At 39.7% G+C, this 12,656-nt stretch overlaps 2 long non-coding RNA genes across 2 annotated transcripts; both read right to left on the reverse strand.

Annotated features, from left to right (window-relative positions):
- Positions 1 to 364: 364 nt before the first annotated feature.
- On the reverse strand, positions 365 to 1,750 carry LOC144998408 (uncharacterized). Its single transcript, XR_013660307.1, has 2 exons — positions 1,477 to 1,750; positions 365 to 527 (listed from the first exon to the last, which is right to left on the reverse strand). It is a non-coding gene; the product is annotated as an uncharacterized LOC144998408 (long non-coding RNA).
- Positions 1,751 to 6,983: 5,233 nt separating this feature from the next.
- On the reverse strand, positions 6,984 to 8,369 carry LOC144998238 (uncharacterized). The gene is made up of 2 exons (XR_013660205.1): positions 8,096 to 8,369; positions 6,984 to 7,146 (listed from the first exon to the last, which is right to left on the reverse strand). It is a non-coding gene; the product is annotated as an uncharacterized LOC144998238 (long non-coding RNA).
- Positions 8,370 to 12,656: the final 4,287 nt, after the last annotated feature.

The following is a 12,656-nucleotide window of genomic DNA, read 5'->3' on the forward strand; positions in this document are numbered from 1 at the left end:
ACCGGATCCCATCAGAACTTCATAGTTAAGCATTTGGGCAAAATAGTAATTAGGATGGGTAAATTTAACATTCGTACAAAACATACTTCTACCCATTTCCATAACTCTATATCTGGAGTAATTAGTAGAAACACTAAGAATAGTACAACAATGTGCGAAATTAATATATGTGAACATAAATTGTAATAATGCACTAGAGGTAATCATCCCCACTCACGAAGTCATTGATCATCGTGAAATAGAAATAAGTCTTCACCAGAAGGTAACCAACCAACTAGAAAGACACCATGTCACACCCCCAAACCAGAACGGCGGAAACGTTCGGGGGCGGAGGACGTCATGTTCAATATCATAACAGTTCATAGAAAGGAAAGTACACACCACCATATATAATAAGTTGCTAAATGTTTACATAGTTGTATTCATTACATGTTAAAAATAAAGGTACATAAACTTCAATTAGAATGAAGTAATTAATGCCAGCGCGTTAATCCCAAAAGTTGAATCCCAACCTGCTTAGCGATTTCCTGAGAATACAAGTTATTTCAAAGAAAAAGTGTCAACAATTAAGTTGGTGAGTCCATAAGTTGTTTAGAAAAATTGGATGCCATTCCAAAATAGGTGTATGTTTTCCAGTAAACGTAGTGCTTCAACATGTAAAGAGTTGTGATTTGTGGTGTTGAAAATGAATGCATTAGTTCCAGAAAATCCCATATATGTTTATAAGTTGTAAATGATTGCACCGGAAAAATCCCTTCTTTTCCTATTTTGTTTGTATGCAGGAAACACTTTTATTATTCCTCGCACATAATACCAGTCTCTAAGACCGAAAATTGTAAGAAACCACGTTTCTCGTAAATGTGTCATAGTTTTATATATAATAAAACTACGTGAAGATCGAACCGGTTGGATGAAGAATAGTTTTAATAACCACTCGTTCATCATAACTTAATATCATAATAATTGTATATCCGATGAGTTTTTATAACCATACTAAACATAATATGCCTGTAACGACGTTCTTCAGGCGTCGCATTGCTATGACAACTGTCACCCCAAAAGACGGACTGTAGCTAACAGTCAGGGTGCGGGATCATGACTTCCCGTATAGATCTATACACATTTGACACGTTCTCGTCGCGGGAGATTCTGGTTATAAACAGGCCTTACTGCAGTACTTTCTAATAAAGAAAAGTAAAGTTGGAAGATGTGCGCGTCTCATGGATTCTCAATTTAGTATATATTAACATGATAGTTTTGTATGCAAAGTTTAGCCTTTCACACAATGATTTGATAAACCGAAATCATAAGTTTTTAGAATGTATAAAATGTTTTAACAACGAAGATCATTATACTCCTCGTATAAGTCTAATGCACGATAATAACCGTATGTTTACTTGTATTCCCCCCCCTAAAAGAGTTGTAAAAGTATTTAAAGATGTATTTAAAGTGTGTTAAAAAGGGGTATGAACTCACTTGACAACTTGAAGATAGCGAGATGGAAAAACGGTAGAGTTTCGTCTCGGGAAATGGATTTTTCCTCGGAAATCTCGGGATTTCTCGGGAGAAAATCGACCTTCAGATCTTGCACGAAGTGACCAGGGCTTCGTGGTAGTACGAGCACGGAAAATGAGGAAATACGCAAGAAAAATGAGAGAGAATGAGCCCCCTTTTCGGAAGCCTTCGCATGCCCTTTTATAGGGAGGCTGGTCAGCCTTGGTACGCGAGTCTGATGGGACGGGTTCCTGGGTTCGCGGGTCGGATGGGACGTGTCGCTGGCACGCGGGTCGGATGGGACGTGTCGCTGGCACGCGGGTCGGATGGGACGTGTCCCTGGGTTCGTGCACTTCGCATTTTCATTCTTACACCCTTCGCATCCCTTCGCATTTATCACCTTCGCATTTATCACCTTCGCATTTATCTCTTTAGAATTTCTACAATTTCATCATTTATGACTCCCATTTGCGAAGTTGAGTATTGATTTTCCAAAAATGCGAAACTTCAGGGACAATATTTGAAATCTTATGTTTTCTTCCCCAATTCGCATTCTACTGTGAAATACTTCGCATCTTCATTCTTACACCCTTCGCATCCCTTCGCATTTATCACTTTCGCATTTATCACCTTCGCATTTATCACTTCGCATTTATCTCTTTAGAATTTCTACAATTTCATCATTTATGACTCCCATTTGCGAAGTTGAGTATTGATTTCCAAAAATGCGAAACTTCAGGGACAATATTTGAAATCTTCTGTTTTCTTCCCCAATTCGCATTCTACTGTGAAATACTTCGCATCTTCATTCTTACACCCTTCGCATCCCTTCGCATTTATCACTTTCGCATTTATCACCTTCGCATTTATCACCTTCGCATTTATCTCTTTAGAATTTCTACAATTTCATCATTTATGACTCCCATTTGCGAATATTAACCCAATTGACTTCAAATGATGTCCGACTTGAGCGTTCTTTTCATGTATGGTTACGGTTTGACGATATCTATGACTTTCATTTAGACACCTAAGGTCAAAAAGTGTTTTGTTGAAACTTTGCGTTTTTACGTAACTTCGTATTGCCGGTTTTTGTCGGGAAACTTAGAATGGTCATAACTTCTTCGTTATAACTCGGATTTTAGTGTTCTTTATATGTATGAAAACCTTGTTACAATATCTACCACTTAGTATACTTAATTATGGTTTTATAAAATTTTAAATTTTGACCTAATTTTTGCTGTTGTTACATTATCCCCTCGTTAGAGAGAATTTCGTCCCGAAATTCGCATTTTGACTGGGACTCCAATTTTTGCAGGCAGGCGTGAGTGCTTATGGTCCATTTGTTCCTCTTGTTCCTTTATGAATCTAGATCCTAATGTGTGTATTTCAGCGGACTTTCATTACTCCACCTATCACTTCGACCGATCGGGATCGTGCGGTTTTGGTTTTATTTACTTATGTTCTTCTAACTGTTAGCATATTCACTCGATGAATTAGGGCAGCTATGTTTTGAAATTCATGGTTGGATTCACTGCTAGTTTTTGAGCTTGGATTTGACTTGTTGTAAGCGTGGTATTTCTAAATGATATGTTGGGTGTTTTGTGGACTGTGAAATTAATACACCTTGTACCCTACAAGTAGTGCCTCCAGATCTTCAGAGCGATTATCATTGCTCCTGACTCAAGATCATGTGTTGTATAGTTAGCTCCCTGTGTCTTAAGTTGTTTTGAGGTATAGGTAGTGACCTTTCCTCTTGTATAAGAACAAAACCAATTCGTACTGATTATGAAGTCAAAACCTTGTGGTTGATTAGGTGACGTGAAGATCTAAACTAAAGTATGATTGCTCATGACCTAAGGAAAAATGGTAGGTACTTTTGTTCTATCTGACTTTCTTGTCCCAATCGACAGAAAGGATACGCATTGGGCTTCTAAGTTTACTCGCATGGCAGCATGATCACTCGTAGTCTTCTTAAGTAGTCTCCATCTTGAAGTTCATCTTAGAACTCATACCTGGTTCATCAATTTCAGTTTTGCGTATACGAGTCGTATATAATTAAGATTGAAAAGGTAGTCGAATAAATGATTCTTCTTTAAGCTCACATCCCAACGAGGAAAAGAAGTTAGAGTGGAATCATCAATTCTAAACCTGTAGAACCTTGATTATATACTACCCTTATGTATACATTCTTCAACAATAGATCAACCGTATGGGTCTTTGGATTGAACTTGACGTGTTGTACGAGTGGTACTTCGGGGCGGTTTGTTGAATTTTTCTTCGGAAAGGATGAGAAACAATAACTAAGAGGTACTCCTGGAAAAGTGATCTAGAAGATAGGGACGTACGTGTGAAGTTGTTTTCGCGTCGATCAAATGGAATCTGATTGTATGATAATGTCGGAATCATACAAAAACTTTATAGACATTAGAATTAAACATAAGACGTTTACAGACAAAACACAACCGTGCAACCACGAACAGAGTTACAGTACTTTAGGTTTACCACTAGACTATTGCTGCGAATAAGATATACTACAAAAGACAAGTATACGCAGCACGAGAATTCATTTACTGACAGGATCTCGCAAAAGGTAAGACTCTAGTTGCACTAGTCCTAGATAGTTTATACGTCTGTTACAACGAAACACCTTAATTATATTAACGTGGTTCTTGAGCAGGCTCTCCTGCAGCTGTGATTCTGAGAATCTTCCCGTCTGCGCCAGAGTTCTGCGTTATCGGGCAATCCTTCTGGAGGTGTCCAATTTCACCGCATTGGTGACATATATGGACAGTACCCATATTGGTGGTGGAAGTGAAACGTCGGGTAGGAGTTATGGGAACGTAGGTTCTTTCCTTTTTCGAGCAATCTCTTTTATAGTGCCCATACTCACCACAGTGATGGCAAGTCGGATTTCCATCGGCGTTGGGCGGGTTGTTGATCGGTTTTGATAGACTCTTGCGGTAACGTTTGGTGTGCCTCTTTTTGTTGCAGTTTGAGCACTGCTTCCCCCGACAAGGTCCAAAGTGGTGATAATTACATTTGATGCAATTTGGGAGGTTTCCAGCATATTTTCGGGCTGGGTTAGGGACAACTGGTGTTTCTGAAGGGACGGTAGTAGGAGGTATAGATACCGTAGTTGTGGAGGTCGTTACTCGTGGTTGTTTCTTGTTCGTCCCTTTACGCGATTTGTCCTTCATCCTATCCCAAAACTTTCGTTTGTTTCTCTTTGTCTTGGAAATTGGGGTGTCATGGTAGCTTGTCGTTCGCTGTGGTACTTGATTGTTACTTGGATTGGAACTGTTGTTACTAATCCCGCTACCATTCGCATTGTTAGCATGAAGGTGGGTCAGAAAAGCTGACACAGCAGCCGAGACTGCAGCTTGAACGGTAGTTGCATCGATCTGGAGGGTTGGTGCTTGGTTGATGGGTTGTTCGTTTTTCTTTGGCGACATGATTCTGTAACATAAAAGGGTAAAGATTTGTAAGCGATTCTGGTTGACCCTGATGTACTTAGATTGTTCATGTTAAGAGTACCACGATGTTCTCAAAAGTTTGACCTACATCTCTATGATGCAGTCCTAGTACAGAATGAGAGTATGTTCGCGAAGGTTTGACCTACATCCCTATGATGCAGTCCTAGTAATGAATAGAGGTAAGTTCGTAGAATGTTCTCAAGACGTTTGTTGTACAAGTTGAGGTATCGTGGGTTGGTGAATAACGAGATCCAACCACTGAAAGAGACTTGGAAGTGTCTCTTGAAATAAATTACCTTAGTCCAATGACTTGACTAAAGTATGATTCAGATAGACTCCAATGAAAGTAAGATAAAAGTACTTGTATGAGGAATGATGCCAAAAGTTAGCCGGCTGTCAATATTTTTGATATTCACGATGTTAAAGATTCGGGAAAATGACCTTGTAAAGGTCTTACATCATATCCATAGAAGATAGTTCCTGACAGCATAAAGACCTAGCTAAAGTACTTACGGAACAAGATAATTTCATAGAAAATGCCACATCGGGCATAAACAGAAGAACACGATTTCTTTTTATAAGGGAAATAAAGTAAAGCGTCCACTACGGCGACGGTCATCCCTCTGGTGAACTCTTAGTTCAACCAATTGACGTTCCATGTCAAGTAGGTGTCTTTCGCACACCATCTGGCGTACTTGGAGCTCTTAGCCTTCGGCTCGTGATCCAGCTAGTGTTTGCAACAGGATTTCATGGTTTCTCTCTGATCTCTCGTGGGCATCTTCTAGATGAATGGTGTGGAGGGTATGCATCCTCGCATCGGTGACAACTTCGGCAATCTGATGTTGGGCTGACCTGCCTTGAATCTCATTTTGGGCCACTCTGCGGACCAAGATTGGCAAGACTATATCTGCTAAGTCCTCATTGCTCAAGTCGTAAAAACTTCGGTCGCCATTAAATAGCATAGGCTGATCTTGTCCTTGGCTCTATGGTTCCAAGCATTCCACCGAATCAGGCGTCGGGCCATGAAGAGTCGGACGAGGGTTAGGAATTGGAAAGGGAGCTGCTCGGGGTAGGTTCTCAAACTCTAGTTCGGATTTAGCATCGTAAGAAAAGCCTTCATCACGGTGGTCATCCCATAGGATGATCGTTCTATGGTTCTTCTCCAAACCAACCAGCTATAACTTCATTCGAAAGATACTGGTTGTCAAGGGGATGGAGTCCAACTGTGATTTCTATGCGAGAATTTAGGGTAAGTGGAAAATTATTAGACAAACTATCTAGATAATTATGTAGAAAACCTTCATCAGTTACATCGCTATTTGTGAAGTGCATACCAGCTATGTGTAATCTAAATATGATAGACCTTCGAATAAGTAACCTTAATTCCAAATTCACACAGAATAGGGGTAAGGCAAAATTATCATAGATTCTAAGTCTATAACATCCTAATTACATGCAGCCTTAGTGTATCCACTTAGCAACTATCAATTTAGTAATGAAGATCCCGTTTTAATTCTCAAGTATAAAGTAATCATAGTAACACCAAAATACACCTATAGTATTTTTAAATTTATTGTTAGGTTCTATTGTTCTCTTTGTGGTAGGGTTGGTAAGGTTTTAGCATTGTTGCAACCACACACTTAAACTTAGGCACATGCTAGTCAACTCTCGGATAATATAGGCGATCAGGCTATATCTTCCCAGTTTTGACCATATGTCTCTAAGCCCACTTGTGTTGTCCAACAATCGTAATTCTTTTGTATTGTCCTAGTGACACTGATTTTAGTATGAATGCAGCACGTATACCTACTTAAATATTTTACTATTTAAAGTATAGACTCTTGGTCAGAGTATTTTTAATCCCTTATGTATTTATAGTTAGTATATCTTTTATGGGTTGATATACTTAATTCACTATAAACAATGCTCTGATACCAATCTGTCACACCCCCAAACCAGAACGGCGGAAACGTTCGGGGGCGGAGGACGTCATGTTCAATATCATAACAGTTCATAGAAAGGAAAGTACACACCACCATATATAATAAGTTGCTAAATGTTTACATAGTTGTATTCATTACATGTTAAAAATAAAGGTACATAAACTTCAATTAGAATGAAGTAATTAATGCCAGCGCGTTAATCCCAAAAGTTGAATCCCAACCTGCTTAGCGATTTCCTGAGAATACAAGTTATTTCAAAGAAAAAGTGTCAACAATTAAGTTGGTGAGTCCATAAGTTGTTTAGAAAAATTGGATGCCATTCCAAAATAGGTGTATGTTTTCCAGTAAACGTAGTGCTTCAACATGTAAAGAGTTGTGATTTGTGGTGTTGAAAATGAATGCATTAGTTCCAGAAAATCCCATATATGTTTATAAGTTGTAAATGATTGCACCGGAAAAATCCCTTCTTTTCCTATTTTGTTTGTATGCAGGAAACACTTTTATTATTCCTCGCACATAATACCAGTCTCTAAGACCGAAAATTGTAAGAAACCACGTTTCTCGTAAATGTGTCATAGTTTTATATATAATAAAACTACGTGAAGATCGAACCGGTTGGATGAAGAATAGTTTTAATAACCACTCGTTCATCATAACTTAATATCATAATAATTGTATATCCGATGAGTTTTTATAACCATACTAAACATAATATGCCTGTAACGACGTTCTTCAGGCGTCGCATTGCTATGACAACTGTCACCCCAAAAGACGGACTGTAGCTAACAGTCAGGGTGCGGGATCATGACTTCCCGTATAGATCTATACACATTTGACACGTTCTCGTCGCGGGAGATTCTGGTTATAAACAGGCCTTACTGCAGTACTTTCTAATAAAGAAAAGTAAAGTTGGAAGATGTGCGCGTCTCATGGATTCTCAATTTAGTATATATTAACATGATAGTTTTGTATGCAAAGTTTAGCCTTTCACACAATGATTTGATAAACCGAAATCATAAGTTTTTAGAATGTATAAAATGTTTTAACAACGAAGATCATTATACTCCTCGTATAAGTCTAATGCACGATAATAACCGTATGTTTACTTGTATTCCCCCCCCTAAAAGAGTTGTAAAAGTATTTAAAGATGTATTTAAAGTGTGTTAAAAAGGGGTATGAACTCACTTGACAACTTGAAGATAGCGAGATGGAAAAACGGTAGAGTTTCGTCTCGGGAAATGGATTTTTCCTCGGAAATCTCGGGATTTCTCGGGAGAAAATCGACCTTCAGATCTTGCACGAAGTGACCAGGGCTTCGTGGTAGTACGAGCACGGAAAATGAGGAAATACGCAAGAAAAATGAGAGAGAATGAGCCCCCTTTTCGGAAGCCTTCGCATGCCCTTTTATAGGGAGGCTGGTCAGCCTTGGTACGCGAGTCTGATGGGACGGGTTCCTGGGTTCGCGGGTCGGATGGGACGTGTCGCTGGCACGCGGGTCGGATGGGACGTGTCGCTGGCACGCGGGTCGGATGGGACGTGTCCCTGGGTTCGTGCACTTCGCATTTTCATTCTTACACCCTTCGCATCCCTTCGCATTTATCACCTTCGCATTTATCACCTTCGCATTTATCTCTTTAGAATTTCTACAATTTCATCATTTATGACTCCCATTTGCGAAGTTGAGTATTGATTTTCCAAAAATGCGAAACTTCAGGGACAATATTTGAAATCTTATGTTTTCTTCCCCAATTCGCATTCTACTGTGAAATACTTCGCATCTTCATTCTTACACCCTTCGCATCCCTTCGCATTTATCACTTTCGCATTTATCACCTTCGCATTTATCACTTCGCATTTATCTCTTTAGAATTTCTACAATTTCATCATTTATGACTCCCATTTGCGAAGTTGAGTATTGATTTCCAAAAATGCGAAACTTCAGGGACAATATTTGAAATCTTCTGTTTTCTTCCCCAATTCGCATTCTACTGTGAAATACTTCGCATCTTCATTCTTACACCCTTCGCATCCCTTCGCATTTATCACTTTCGCATTTATCACCTTCGCATTTATCACCTTCGCATTTATCTCTTTAGAATTTCTACAATTTCATCATTTATGACTCCCATTTGCGAATATTAACCCAATTGACTTCAAATGATGTCCGACTTGAGCGTTCTTTTCATGTATGGTTACGGTTTGACGATATCTATGACTTTCATTTAGACACCTAAGGTCAAAAAGTGTTTTGTTGAAACTTTGCGTTTTTACGTAACTTCGTATTGCCGGTTTTTGTCGGGAAACTTAGAATGGTCATAACTTCTTCGTTATAACTCGGATTTTAGTGTTCTTTATATGTATGAAAACCTTGTTACAATATCTACCACTTAGTATACTTAATTATGGTTTTATAAAATTTTAAATTTTGACCTAATTTTTGCTGTTGTTACACACCAACCTTGCAAATAGACTCTGTTACTTTTCAAGCTGCAGTCACGGTAGCCGTGGCAGCCATCATGACACAGCTCAATGCTAACCACACCAGCAGACGCGGAGATGGTGCCGGAAACACTAACCGAAATAACAATCAAGAACACCAGTGGGCACCTACCAACGAAAATACCTCAGACCACAAACCTAAGAGCAAGAAACGTAAGTTTTGGAATGGAAAGAAGTGCAACCCATCTCAAAAATCCACTAAGAGACAGCAATCCGTGGCTGCCCCTACAATTACAACAGAAGTCACAACAATTTCCTCGACACCAACCACAACGTTTTTCACTCAAGCACCGGTCAGACAATATAATGGAACACTTCCGAAGTGTAACAAGTGTAGCTTCCACCATAATGGGGCTTGTCGGGCGATGTACTGTAAAAGCTGTAACATGAATGGGCATATTGCCCACTTCTGCAGGATTCAGCCCTGGCACATCGCTTCAAGCACCAATTCTGGTGTAAGCACAACATGCCACCTATGTGGCAAAATGGGGCACCTTAAGAAGGACTGCCCAACAGAAAGGAATGTCGGAGGAGCAGGAGGAATATGACAACTGAACCAGCGGGAGCAACAAGAAACCTTGTTAGGACATTTAGGATCGTTTCAAAAACAAGAATAGTTATGTAATATAGGTTTGTATGTTCTAGTATGATTGCTAAAATCACCTTCTATCATGAAATAGTTAAGATGCTCACTCGTTCACTCAAAACAAAACACCTATATATGAACTGTGATGACTTGATGAACACATCAGGATTATTTACAATCAAAATACTACAGACTTAAAGCGAATAATTCTGTCCTAGTTCCTGTCCCATGTCTAGTGGTGGGACTTGGGTAGAGCCATTCACTCGTCGGTTTCATCAATATCAAAGGGCATACGACTCACATATACCGATCGATCATAGAATGATCGGTCGGAGGTCATGATATAAAGTATCATTACTAGCTATCAGAACACACTTACTGTCAACACTAGCTATTGTGGTATAAATCATTTGCAGTAACAATAACATCGATCAAAACAGAAAACACTAAAAAGAAACACAGGATGCACTACCACTCTAACGAATACCTATTAGAACACGACTTAATACATGTGTCATCGGGAAAATCCGGTGTCGTCATGCGATATCGATTAATTTGGATCATCACCTTAACAATTGCATATGTTATGAGAAAACCCTCCACCTAACCTGTTAGATATAGAAGCCTTCATCTCGCATGACCCTAAATCTGATTCTGACCCTCGGGTCATCCCTCGTTGCGAAACCCTGAAGCTGATGTTTGAGTTTAGTTGTTTTCTTGGTGTTTTAACTTCTATCCCCCCCCCCCCCTAAAACTTAAGAAAAACATGAAAAGATAGGGTTATAAACTAACCTTAACTGATTTCAGGAGATGGATGATGAAGAAAAGAAGTTTCCAAGTCAAGAACACTTGGGAGATGCTTGAAGATTTGAAGGTTCTATGAACAAATATGATGATGTTTGTGTAAGCAATCCATAATTTGGATGAAGGATAGTAGAATATTCATGTGTAGGAGAAAGATACTTACCAAATGTGGAGGAAAAACCCAAGATCAGCCTTTGAATCTCGAATTTTAGAGAGAGAAATTGAGAGAGAAATGGATCTTGCTTTTTGGTGGACAATGAGTGAAATGGGAGGAGAGATAAGGACTTCCAGCTTTTGCTCAAGAGTATGGCTAGATAAATGAGTGTAAAAAGGACAATGATTAACTGAATAGTGATGTATAGTGGCTGGATATGGCCATGGAGTGGGTTTGGGAGGTTGCTTGTGTCCTTGTCCAAAGGATAAGTCAACACTCCACCTAAATATCTCATCAACTAGATTTTATTTTAGGCCATGATTTTCCCCCAAATATGATTAAATTATGAATATTTAGGGTCTCTTATGTTAAGATACGAGTTTGGGTGAAAATCTCGTGTTAAAATCATGAAAAAACGGGCTTAAAATGGAGTTGGGATCAAAAATCGGGAAGAAAAGGTAAAATTCCGATGTCTGGCTGAAGTTTCGGTCCTTAGAGGGTAAGAACCGAAGAAAGGGTTCGGTTGGTGTATTGGAACCGAGAGGAGGGCTTGGTTCGAGCAGTCTTGTAGGCGAAGGGAAGGGGCGAAGGCGAGGTTCGGTTCCTTAGCAGGTTCGGTTTCGGCTCATGCTGTTTCAGTCCAAGCTAGCAGGCGAGATTCGGTTCTGACATGTTCGGTTCTGACAAGCTTCGGCTCTGACCAGCTTCAACTCTGTGGTCTCACCTCTTAGGGCTTCGATTCCAAGGGGTTTCGGTTACCAGTCTAGTCTTGGTTCTAAAGGCGGTTCGGTCCAGGAGGCTCTTAAGGTTCGCTTCTTAGGGTTTTGCCTCTAAGAGGTTTGGCTCTAAGAAGGTTCAATTCTTTAAGGCTGTTTTACCAATAAACTTCCCTTTTTACACAGTTTTTGAGTAAATTAAGGGTCGGGGTGCCCCCAAGTCACTATAAAAGGTTGAGGGAGGTTATGAGAGAGATTTTTGAAAGAGATTTAGGAGAGAGATATACTGATAAAGAGAGATTGAGAGAGGCTTCGTTTGTGACCTTTTTGAGTGTTATAGCTTCGCAACGTAAGGTTTGTGAACCCCGTTAAGCCTTGTTAGGGTTGTTATACGCCCCCGAGGGGTATGAGATAACGTTGTATAGAATAGTTTCATCACTTACCCCGATTAGGGTTTGGAATTTCTGAACGAGTGAACTTTCCAAGTGATAACTTCTTATTAAAATAGTGAGTTGTATGATAGTAACATAGTGTAAATCCTAATATACAAGGGTTAGATGAGTTGACCGGTTTGACGTGTTAACTTTTGACTTGATCGGAAATTGATGGTTGTCACATCATCCCCCCGTTAGAAGGAATTTCGTCCCGAAATTAGTGTTATGAATGGGACTTCTAGAGTTGGGAAAAGATGCAGGTATTTTGTTTCGTCTGATCTTCGCGTTCCCAGGTAAACTCGGGAATTTGTCTTACGTCCCAACGGATCTTCATAATTGATCTTTCAATCCATGATTCCTATCGGTTTTTCCACAAAGTGGAGACTCTCGTCGATTTCAATCTCGTCAAGAGGTATAACGAGAGTATTGTCGACCAAGCACTGCTTTAGTTTGCACGTGGAAGGTAGGATGTATATTTTGAGTTCTTGCGGTAATCGAAGCTTTTATGCTACCGGGCCCATCCTGTCGAGTGTCCCGAACGGCCCGATCTACC

The sequence above is a fragment of the Lactuca saligna genome, chromosome 5, assembly GCF_052625555.1.
Source record: "Lactuca saligna cultivar CGN05327 chromosome 5, ASM5262555v1, whole genome shotgun sequence".
NCBI classification, from domain to species: domain Eukaryota; kingdom Viridiplantae; phylum Streptophyta; class Magnoliopsida; order Asterales; family Asteraceae; genus Lactuca; species Lactuca saligna.